The sequence below is a fragment of the Coffea arabica genome, chromosome 5e (genome assembly GCF_036785885.1).
Source record: "Coffea arabica cultivar ET-39 chromosome 5e, Coffea Arabica ET-39 HiFi, whole genome shotgun sequence".
Lineage (NCBI taxonomy): Eukaryota > Viridiplantae > Streptophyta > Magnoliopsida > Gentianales > Rubiaceae > Coffea > Coffea arabica.
In genome coordinates this window covers 23,536,922-23,548,782 of record NC_092318.1, presented here as the reverse complement: position 1 = coordinate 23,548,782, position 11,861 = coordinate 23,536,922, and positions in this window count along the sequence as shown.

Here is an 11,861-nt window from a genome sequence, read left to right as displayed (position 1 = left end):
AGATATCACATCTCATAATAATAGTATGTAGAGCTTCAGTGAAAAATAAGGGAGGACGGGTGCGATAAAGTACACACTCGCCTCCATTTTATAAAAACCGTATTTGGCTCCAACAGTTAACAATCAAGTATTTCAGATATTTCACATAATAGGTAGCAAGTAGTGGAACACTCACCTGTCCAGCAAAAGTAGTAATCAACGTTAAACATCTCAGTTACGGTTCCCCAAACCTAGGGCAACGAGTGAAATCGTTAACAATTAGATTCGTTCCTCACTAAATTATAGGTTCATTCAGAAACCAAGTGAGTAGTCTAATCTACTTAATCCGGCAAGCAAATGAGGTCTATACCATGATAAAAGTTCATGAGAAAACAAGTTTAGTGTGTACATGAAAGCTTAGCAAAAAAATGTTTCATTTAGGCTTAAGGTTTTCTTTTTCGGGTTGAATAGTCTTGCCCGGCAGTCTCGGGAAAATAGTTATAATTCACTGTAGGCAAGTCTGAATTAGATTCCGTTGATGGCATTGGAAACTAGATTTATATGGCTATATGTTTTTAGAAGAAACCATTTCCAAAATCCCAACGTAAGTGGTTCAAAATCAAGCAACCAAATGAATTTTCTGGACAGTCTCGGATGAACAGTAATAACCGGGCAGCCAACTTTCAAGACTCGCCACGAATCGCTCGGGACGAACCAGAAAATGAGCTTGGTACCATTTTAAAGCTCTAAGAGTCTTCTTTCAAATTCAACAAACGGCACTCAATTCTGATCATCGAGTAAATCGTTATGACCTTCACAAGATTGCTGGTCAGAAAATTTCTGGACCTAGTCCAGTTTTGCCTCCTTATTTATAACTCAAAATTCATCGAACCAAAATGGCTAATTTTTTGTAGACAACCTCCACACACATAACCCAACATATATCCCTCACATTTGTAGCCAAATTAAGCACAAAAATACCAAAACAAAACAGGGCAGCAAGCCCTTAAAATTATGGACAGCACCTTCACCAAAATCTTCTAACTTTCACCCCTTTTATGATTTTCACTCGTTTCACATAACAAGTATTAGATCTAACTCAAAAGAGGTTTAAAACATGTTAATACCTCATACACACACATGAACAAGGTGCAAACATGTCATCAAACACATGGTAGGCATACTTACTAACTCACTTACTACTTTTTTAGTTCGAGAGTTTTAACCACAATTCCTAGTTTAGGGCAACTTCTAGTTTGCCCTCACGGCATTAAGTACTTCATATAACACAATAAAACCAAAGATTAAGGATCACACACCTCATAAATAACCATGACCAAAGTGCAAACATTTCATCAAACACTTGGTAGGCATGCCACCTAACTCAACTACTCTTTGGTTTATTCCAAGAGATTACTCCAAATCTTAATCAAACAACTTGTAGTTTGCCATTAACACTTTGATGCACATGATATATTACCATAAAACTACCATTTAAAGTGTACTTACCTTTCTTGTAAGATGCTTGAGCCACCAAATCAATCCACCAAAAGTGAGAACTTCAAGCTTGAATCAAGCACTAGATTGGAGGAAAATTTCTCACTAACTCAAACTCTTTCTCTTTTGGTTTTTGCTCAAGTTTAAGCTAGGGTTAGAAAGCAAGATGTTGGAGCTCTCTCTCTTCCTTGCTAAGCCCTAAGAAATTCGGCCATAAGGAGTAGAAAATGGCCAAGTCCAACTTAAATTTGTCTCTTAACCCTTAGTCAACAAAATGCTTGGCTAGGATTTGGCCACACGGTCACTTCTTGTCCACAACTTCAATTAATCCTTTGACTAATTATGTTTCAACCCTTCCAAATGTACCAATACCTATTTAACACCACTAATATCTCACATAAAGTCCCAACCACAAATAAAAGCCACTTGGTACAATGTAAGTGGTGGAAAATAAAACTAACTAAAAATTGTTTTAGTTGAAGTGAAAGGATATGAAATGTAATGCATGGAAATTATTTTAATACATGTAGAATGCTATGCAAGGGTATATTATAAGTGGTGAAATAGTTAAAACTAACTCAAGAAAAATCGTTTTAATTTCTTAGAGTATACGATAACACATAGGGGATACAATGTTGGGGCTTATAATCCGTGGTTTCATTCTTAGAGTAAGGCATGTAGTTTAGAAAATTGTATTTTAAAGTGAGGGTTCTCACACTCTCTCCCCCTTTAAAGAATTTCGTCCTCGAAATTCTCTTCTTAGTTCAGGATATTTTGCACGAATGTCCTTTTTAATTTTTTTTTTCAGAGTATTGCATGATATCATTTGAAAAATCATATCTCAAGCTTCTTAAGTCCACAATTTATAAACTTTATACGGTCGAAAAAATAGATTCAAAGGGTTACAACTTTCTAGAAGGTTCCATTGTAAGATCCAATCCACAAGTCAGTCAAATTCCCACCTAAATTTTCAGTTCCACCCAGTAAAAGACAGAACATGTATGCGATTTTAGTCAATTTTGCAAAATCACAGATATTCATGGGAATTGAGAACAATACTGGACTTTTCACAGTTGATAGTACTCTGAATCTAGTTGAAAAAATAACAAACAAAACTCAATTCTTTTTTTTATCAAGATATAACAGGTTTCCTAAAACTGCCCAAGGTTTCCTGCGGACAAATTTTCAGCGGTACATCTTTTGTGTTTACTACTTTTTCAGCCAATTCAAGGCTTCATTCTTTCCAGAAAATAGCTTTAACTCAAGCGTATACATACCAAGCCAACATCTCACTACATCTCACTATATCAAGCATATAACCGTCGTCTACTCAAGTTTAGCAAAATGAAATTCGAAACTGAAATTCTTAATCACAAGCTAGAATTTTCTTTAGGCAAGTCATACCAAAGCTATCAGACGATGGTCAATACTTAAGCATGACGTGTGGTAGAAAATTCACCATAAAACTTTAAATTACCAAAACACTACTTCAACCCATGAAATTTTCCATAAAGCTGCCAAAAATACTACCTTAATCCACTAGTTTACCTATATTGGGAGTAGAGGAAAATTGCTAGCCAAAGTTATTTTGTAACCTCAAGAAAGATGGAAATTCAGGGCTTCTTCCTCAAAAATCACTCCACCAATACCTTGAAATCTTTCTTAGTTAACATTTCCATGGAGTAACTTTAGATTCAAGTACAAAATTGAGGTTGGAGTTGGAGGTCTCTCTTTGGTTTCTCTTCTCTCTTGGTTCGGCCAAGTAAGAGGGAAGATGAAGACAATTCGGTCAAATTGTTGATTTAATCAAGGTGAAAAATGTGACGCAAACCTTAATCTCGATAGAAAGAAGAGTTACAACATGGTTACTATTCTTGCTAGCTCTTTAACCCATACACTGTACATTAAATCATTTCTTCCCTTCGAGCGACAAACGATAAATTTTTAACTCAAAGACCAAAGTAGGGCAATAAACTCAGGGATAAGGATCCAATACTGCACCACCACCAATATTTCATAGCACTTATTAAAACAGCAGGTACCAAGTCCACTGTTCCTTAGGGAATACATCTTGCTATATAAAAATGTCACTATGCATAGTCCAATGATTATAACTTATCCAGGCAAAAACCTCATTAATGGCTATTCAACTAGGCAAATGTACTGGTACAAACTTATTCTGTACCTCTTCTGGAACCCCTTCATATTTCCTTTCAATCGTATGTTCTGATGCAATAGTTCAATGTTCTCTAGGTATTTTGGTTCCCATCATCTTTCCCAGTACTCGGTTCATCTCTTTTGAAACTCTATTTCTTTTTGAATAACCTCTATTTTCTTATGCAGATCAGTCACATTTGTCATCTCACTAATTCACTTATCTCGATAGTAGCTTGCCAGTAAATCAAAGGAGCAAAGTAAGTAACTAATTACAATTGGAAACTCTAGTCATATAACTTTTAAATTCATTCTCCTCCGATCATACCACAAGGAATTAAATGTAGCTATCCTCAAGTGAGATAAACAAGATAGTAGAATACAGGTAGGCTAATAGCTCAAAATACAATGCCACTCATTCTTATTCGGGAATTTCAATACGAGAGTATCCTTATCACTTATGCACATAGCAACCCTAAAGCGTACTTTATGTGTCGGAACTTCTACATCCTATCTCAAGCTCTTGCATACAGGTATAGAATCCAATTCTTTTCTCAAATTCCCATGCATAATTCCAAAACTCACGATCTCGCCATGATCATAATCGAGTCAAGTCCATACTTAGACATTAGTGGATAGGTATCAAGGAAGCATAGGAAAGAATGTCACAAGAGGAGTAGAAATATCCATATAGTTGTAATCAAACCGCCTCACATTCGAAATAAACACTTATCATGTCTTCACAGTCATGGGTGAAGGAAATAGGTCTTCAGTGCAAATTTCTTGACGTACAGTACAATCTAGCCACCGTCTATAGAAACCCTGTCAGACTATTTTGAGATTAGTCCATGATAGCTTCCGAGATTCATTCCCTCAATCAGTCCAATAACTAGGTCAAATATTAGGATCTTTCGTGCCTTGACTTTTGCCATTAAAACTTGTCTCAAGTGCAATCAAGATACAGACCCTTATTCTAGGGCTCTCCACTTTTTGTTATTCAAGTACAAGAATCCACAATAAGGTAATTCACAACTCGAGCCGGCCAGTCTCAAGAGTAAATCACACATATTAGAGATTCCTACCCGACGTACATATCTACCTTCCCCAAGTATCATGATAAAGGGTTTACGCTTATAACAGTCATGATTCATAGCTTACGCCCAAAAAGAGCACCTAGTCCTTTCCACTGACTCACATAATCAGAACAATAACACCACTTGGCCACAAGCTCACTTCGCGCAGAGACCACGCGAAGCAGCAAAATATCTTCCATTCTTTCAAACCAGTTCTCGGCAATTTCGGGATCTAGTTCTCCAAGAAATTTAGGAGGTGTGAACTTTTGAAACTGATTCAGGGCTGTATCTTCACTTACTTCAAGGTTCCTTTACTAGTTACCTGGTGTTTGACCTTGTTGGTCAACGAACGGGCCAGTAAACAGTAGATCAGTCATACGATTGATAGCTGTAGCTACCTGGTCTCCTACTCCACCTCCGGGTCTCTGGTTCTAATTGATTACAAATCTTTATTCCTCTTCTTGGTCCTGGACCTATTCTCCTTTATTACGCACTGGTCTAGAGTCCAAGTATTTTAACCAATGGGTAAGTACGTGTTGGTACATGACAGATGCTTATTCCTTTTCAAAAGTCAAATAAAATGAAATCGAAGTCACAATAAGCGAGTGAAAATATAAAGCAATTAAATGCCAATGCCGTAATAAAGTCGAGGTCAAAGTCACCATAACAGTCACAGTCCAATTCACAGTCACAGTCAAAGTCAAAGTATTATACATTCCAAGGCTCATAGTAGTTGTTTGTAAGATAACTAGACCAAAAGTATCAGGTACGAGACTCACAGATACAAATACAGTCATACAGTCATATCAAGCAAAAATCCAGTGCAAGTAGTCAAAAGAAAATTGTACAACCACCGAGTCACCACATCCCTTATCCTTTCTATGTATAGTAGTCAAAATCATCCAAAGTAGTAGCCTAGAGGTGTAGGCTTAGTTTGATGCGGGACTAGCTAACCCTTCTCCGGTCTGGGTAAGGTCAACACTTGCCTCGTCTCCAATGTTAGAGACTTCACCACTTAAGTCCACTGAAGTCCCCAAACAGGTCATCACAAACATTCAGGATTGACTCGGCTCTATTCCTCACTTTTATTGCCCCCTAAACGCGTTCCCGAGCTTCTCCAAGCTACAGACAAAGATTTACCAATCCTTTCATGGCCTTCAACCATATCATACCCGTGCTCCTTAATTCGATCGGCTTGCATTTTAGTAGTTTCCTTTAGTTGATTGACTTCAACTTTAAGCCTAGCATTGTCCCGGGCAAGCAACTTTCGCTCCTTCACAACGGCCAACACTACTCCATTAGAATAGGTAAAATTTGCAGACACTCACACCACTTGTAGTGATTAGATAAGCCCCAATAGGCTCTAGGCCTCCGTGCCTGATTTGATACTTAATCATCGGTAAGTCCCCACGGGATGGCTCGCCAACCGGTCTATTACTAGGGCCGCTAGATTCATCCAGGCAACACAAAGTGTAGATAAACTTAAGTACTCTTAAGGGAAAATAATCAAATATAATTCTCAAGTCGAAAATTCCTAACTCGCCCAAACCAATTCAAACCTAGGCTCAAAATTTTTTTTTTCCTTCCAGTGATCACTTAACTTTCAAACCAATCCCACAGTCCAACATCCTAAACTTTTATGTCTAGGATACTCTACAAAGATCTGAAGCCTAAGCTCTGATACCAACTGTGACAGCCCCACCTCTCCCTAGGGCGAACCCTAGGGTATCAGCTGGCTGCCTGCCCAGCTCTCGCCAGGACTAAGTCGTTCAAAGAACTAATATCATCAATGAAACGGAGGAAACATCTTCCGATGCAGGGAATTGAAACCCTAATTAACATATAATCACCAATCCAACGATCCAATTTAGTACATATATCATCACATTCAACTTACCACTCCACACTTAAAATTACATAGCATAAGTCATACTTAAGAATTTAAACTTACAAGTCTGCTTAAACAAGGTTACAACCTCAAAACGCAAGTACAATCAAAATAAAGCTAAGAAAGCTCTTGATCAAATCCCTTCCCGATCTGTTAAAGAAAACAAAGGGAGTGGGGTGAGCTAACGCCCAGTGAGGTTCTAAATAAGACAAGTAAACACATAGCCATGTAAGATCACAAAATAGCCAAATAAACACCATATAGTAAAATAACAGTTAAATCACAGTTCAATTCAAGGATACAGGTGGCTTCCAAAAGCCAAATCCACTTGAGCTTGATCATTACCGGTTCCGTTGACACTCCATCAACGTTTGCATTTACAGGATATAAAGTCCGTAGAACACCGCTTTCAGCAGTCTCCGTCCACCAATCAACCCCCCATCGGGCCGCACTCCATAAACAGTAGTTTGGTAATGCTCGAGTATACCAGGAATCCGAGTTTCCAATACTCAAGGATTCCAAAGAAACAGGATCAAATCGAGGATTTTACCACTGGTGGTGTTGGACAACACAACAAGCAAGCACAATGGCTATGCTTCACCAGGGACCTCCAAGCAACATTCGATTTCCAGTGTACAGTAAACAGTCCTCAAGGTTTATCGGTCTTCTCGACCAAGCCCTTGCTGGCTCGATACAACCAACTCACCTATGAGGTTGGGTACCCAAACAGTAGCAGTAGTTGATGGATATCACCCAAACAACTCAATCACAGGCATTCATGGAGATATCACATCTCATAATAATAGTATGTAGAGCTTCAGTGAAAAATAAGGGAGGACGGGTGCGATAAAGTACACACTCGCCTCCATTTTATAAAAACCGTATTTGGCTCCAACAGTTAACAATCAAGTATTTCAGATATTTCACATAATAGGTAGCAAGTAGTGGAACACTCACCTGTCCAGCAAAAGTAGTAATCAACGTTAAACATCTCAGTTACGGTTCCCCAAACCTAGGGCAACGAGTGAAATCGTTAACAATTAGATTCGTTCCTCACTAAATTATAGGTTCATTCAGAAACCAAGTGAGTAGTCTAATCTACTTAATCCGGCAAGCAAATGAGGTCTATACCATGATAAAAGTTCATGAGAAAACAAGTTTAGTGTGTACATGAAAGCTTAGCAAAAAAATGTTTCATTTAGGCTTAAGGTTTTCTTTTTCGGGTTGAATAGTCTTGCCCGGCAGTCTCGGGAAAATAGTTATAATTCACTGTAGGCAAGTCTGAATTAGATTCCGTTGATGGCATTGGAAACTAGATTTATATGGCTATATGTTTTTAGAAGAAACCATTTCCAAAATCCCAACGTAAGTGGTTCAAAATCAAGCAACCAAATGAATTTTCTGGACAGTCTCGGATGAACAGTAATAACCGGGCAGCCAACTTTCAAGACTCGCCACGAATCGCTCGGGACGAACCAGAAAATGAGCTTGGTACCATTTTAAAGCTCTAAGAGTCTTCTTTCAAATTCAACAAACGGCACTCAATTCTGATCATCGAGTAAATCGTTATGACCTTCACAAGATTGCTGGTCAGAAAATTTCTGGACCTAGTCCAGTTTTGCCTCCTTATTTATAACTCAAAATTCATCGAACCAAAATGGCTAATTTTTTGTAGACAACCTCCACACACATAACCCAACATATATCCCTCACATTTGTAACCAAATTAAGCACAAAAATACCAAAACAAAACAGGGCAGCAAGCCCTTAAAATTATGGACAGCACCTTCACCAAAATCTTCTAACTTTCACCCCTTTTATGATTTTCACTCGCTTCACATAACAAGTATTAGATCTAACTCAAAAGAGGTTTAAAACATGTTAATACCTCATACACACACATGAACAAGGTGCAAACATGTCATCAAACACATGGTAGGCATACTTACTAACTCACTTACTACTTTTTTAGTTCGAGAGTTTTAACCACAATTCCTAGTTTAGGGCAACTTCTAGTTTGCCCTCACGGCATTAAGTACTTCATATAACACAATAAAACCAAAGATTAAGGATCACACACCTCATAAATAACCATGACCAAAGTGCAAACATTTCATCAAACACTTGGTAGGCATGCCACCTAACTCAACTACTCTTTGGTTTATTCCAAGAGATTACTCCAAATCTTAATCAAACAACTTGTAGTTTGCCATTAACACTTTGATGCACATGATATATTACCATAAAACTACCATTTAAAGTGTACTTACCTTTCTTGTAAGATGCTTGAGCCACCAAATCAATCCACCAAAAGTGAGAACTTCAAGCTTGAATCAAGCACTAGATTGGAGGAAAATTTCTCACTAACTCAAACTCTTTCTCTTTTGGTTTTTGCTCAAGTTTAAGCTAGGGTTAGAAAGCAAGATGTTGGAGCTCTCTCTCTTCCTTGCTAAGCCCTAAGAAATTCGGCCATAAGGAGTAGAAAATGGCCAAGTCCAACTTAAATTTGTCTCTTAACCCTTAGTCAACAAAATGCTTGGCTAGGATTTGGCCACACGGTCACTTCTTGTCCACAACTTCAATTAATCCTTTGACTAATTATGTTTCAACCCTTCCAAAGGTACCAATACCTATTTAACACCACTAATATCTCACATAAAGTCCCAACCACAAATAAAAGCCACTTGGTACAATGTAAGTGGTGGAAAATAAAACTAACTAAAAATTGTTTTAGTTGAAGTGAAAGGATATGAAATGTAATGCATGGAAATTGTTTTAATACATGTAGAATGTTATGCAAGGGTATATTATAAGTGGTGAAATAGTTAAAACTAACTCAAGAAAAATCGTTTTAATTTCTTAGAGTATACGATAACACATAGGGGATACAATGTTAGGGCTTATAATCCGTGGTTTCATTCTTAGAGTAAGGCATGTAGTTTAGAAAATTGTATTTTAAAGTGAGGGTTCTCACAATATCAGCACCTCCTTGACCTACTTCAATACCATCCCAATTTTCCTTCCTACTTCCTTAGAGATCCAATGAATTGGAAGATTCCACACTTGTACCCATTGTGGGGCAATTTTAAAAGCTTCCGTATTTTCTTTAATTCCTTCCTCGCAACTACTGAGCACAAGTACTTGGCTATCAATCACCCATGGCCCTCCATTGAGGATTCTTAACCTGTCATTTTGTTTAGGGATAAAGAACTAGAATAAATTAGGCCCCAACTCTGTTATTGATAATTCTTTTGGGTACCCCCAAGCTGCTGTGATGAAGTTCTTAACCCCAGTAAAGTTTACCATTTTTTCTCCTCTTATCTTCCCAATAATACTATTAGAGCACTCAGACACTCCTGCATCAATGTCATCCAGCTCTATCCATGTCCCATTTTGTTCTAAACCGGACAAGGCAAATTTTTTTAACACTTCCTCTAGTTCCTCCGCCATGAGATCTAAAGAAATCTAGCAGGATTCCTCTAGCTATTACCAACCAATGAAAAGAAGTTGAAAAACTAGTGAAGAAAATGACCCAAGCTACTATCTTTTCTATGTAAATACACTACCAGATAGGCACAATACAACCCTAGCCATGCAAAAAAATGCAGAATTTAAGGCATGGTAGAGTGATACATAACTGTTATACCTGAATTTCTTGCTTTCCACAAAGGTCCACTAGCATTTAAAACCTTCCTTCCTCTCGCCTTTTTGCCTCTAATAGTGGAGCTGGTCAGCCAATCTGAGACATCATAAATGTGGAACTATTAATTACACCATGGAATTCAATGAGTGTCGGTCCTCTGCTTTCTGAATTCGAGCCTTCCAATGTTCTCTGCCTTTACATTTGTTTGGATTTTTTGGTAAGGATCTGTTGTTGTTTGTGGTTGCACTGTTGTTTGTTTGGAAGAAGTTTGTATTTTGAGTTTTGAAACTGTGAATTTTGAATTTTGCCGGGCTCTTACTCCCACCCAGTGGAAAGGAAGCTCTCACTTAGAGAGAGGAACTATATATATATTTTTTCTCTCAAAGGGACTTGGTAAGTCAAACTCAGCTTAGGGAAATGAATAAAATGGATATTGATACAATTACAGCTAATGGGGCATCAAATTATATGTATGCAAGGTACTTTCAGAAAGCTGATACATTGGATAGCACTCATAATAAAATAGAATTGGACATCTACTTGATGGAAATGAAGGAAGGTCCTTCACTATCCAAAATTTCACATATTGGATTGGTGGAGAGATAATGCTTGTAGGTTCCTAATTTTTGCTGCAATTGCTAGAGATGTATTAGCTATTTTGGTGCCTACAGTTGCTTCAGAGTCTGTTTTAGTATTGAAGGGCTTGTGTTGGATTTTTTTCAAATCTCTTTAACTCCAAGAATGGTGGAGGTTATAATTTGTGGACAAGAATGGATTCACAAGGGTAATCAACCCATTGATTTGGAAGAAAGCCTAGCTGAACTTGAAGATATGGAAATAGGTAATACTTTTCATATTCTTGTTTTCTTTGTTTTAAAAATTATCTTATTGATTTGAGTTTCAACTTATGCCAATTTCATTTTTGGATGCTTTTGTTTTGTTAAAATTTCAAGTTTGACAGAGGAGCATTCTATTATTAACATTGAAGATTGAAAATTTGAAGAATTACTCGTTCTTCTTAATGTGTTGTAGTGTGTTGTAGATGCATACACTTTTTTCATTGATGTTTAATGTTTTGATTTATGTTCTTAGTTGAAAAATTGGTTCTGTTTAATGTGATGTACTGTGTACTAATGAAAATTAAATTTATCTATTAGATATTGTAATTCTAATTTGTATTGGATATTTGAGAATGACTTGTAATGGATTGTTGGATGAAATGTTTGAGAAAATTGAGATTTGGATTTGGGTTACATTTTAGTATTAATATTGGAATTATGGACTAGCTAATGAAGTTCTTACTTCTTGCATTAGAGTTGGATACCCTATGACCCACCCCTTTTTTATTCTTGGGTATCCGAAGACAGATTAGTGTCGAAAAATTGCTAACTCGATAAATTAGGGTTGAATAAACCAAATCACATTTGATATAGGTATCCAATCGTGCTGCCCCTAGTGGATGATTGTGGTAGGAAGGATTCAACAAATATGAGTAAAAGAAGAAGAGAGAAGAGAGGAGGTGAGTGATGCTACTAATGGATGGTTGTAGTAGGAAGGATTCAGCAAATCTTTAAAAATATCATAATAAAATTTTAAATTTTAAAAACATCTCAAAATATAACTAGAG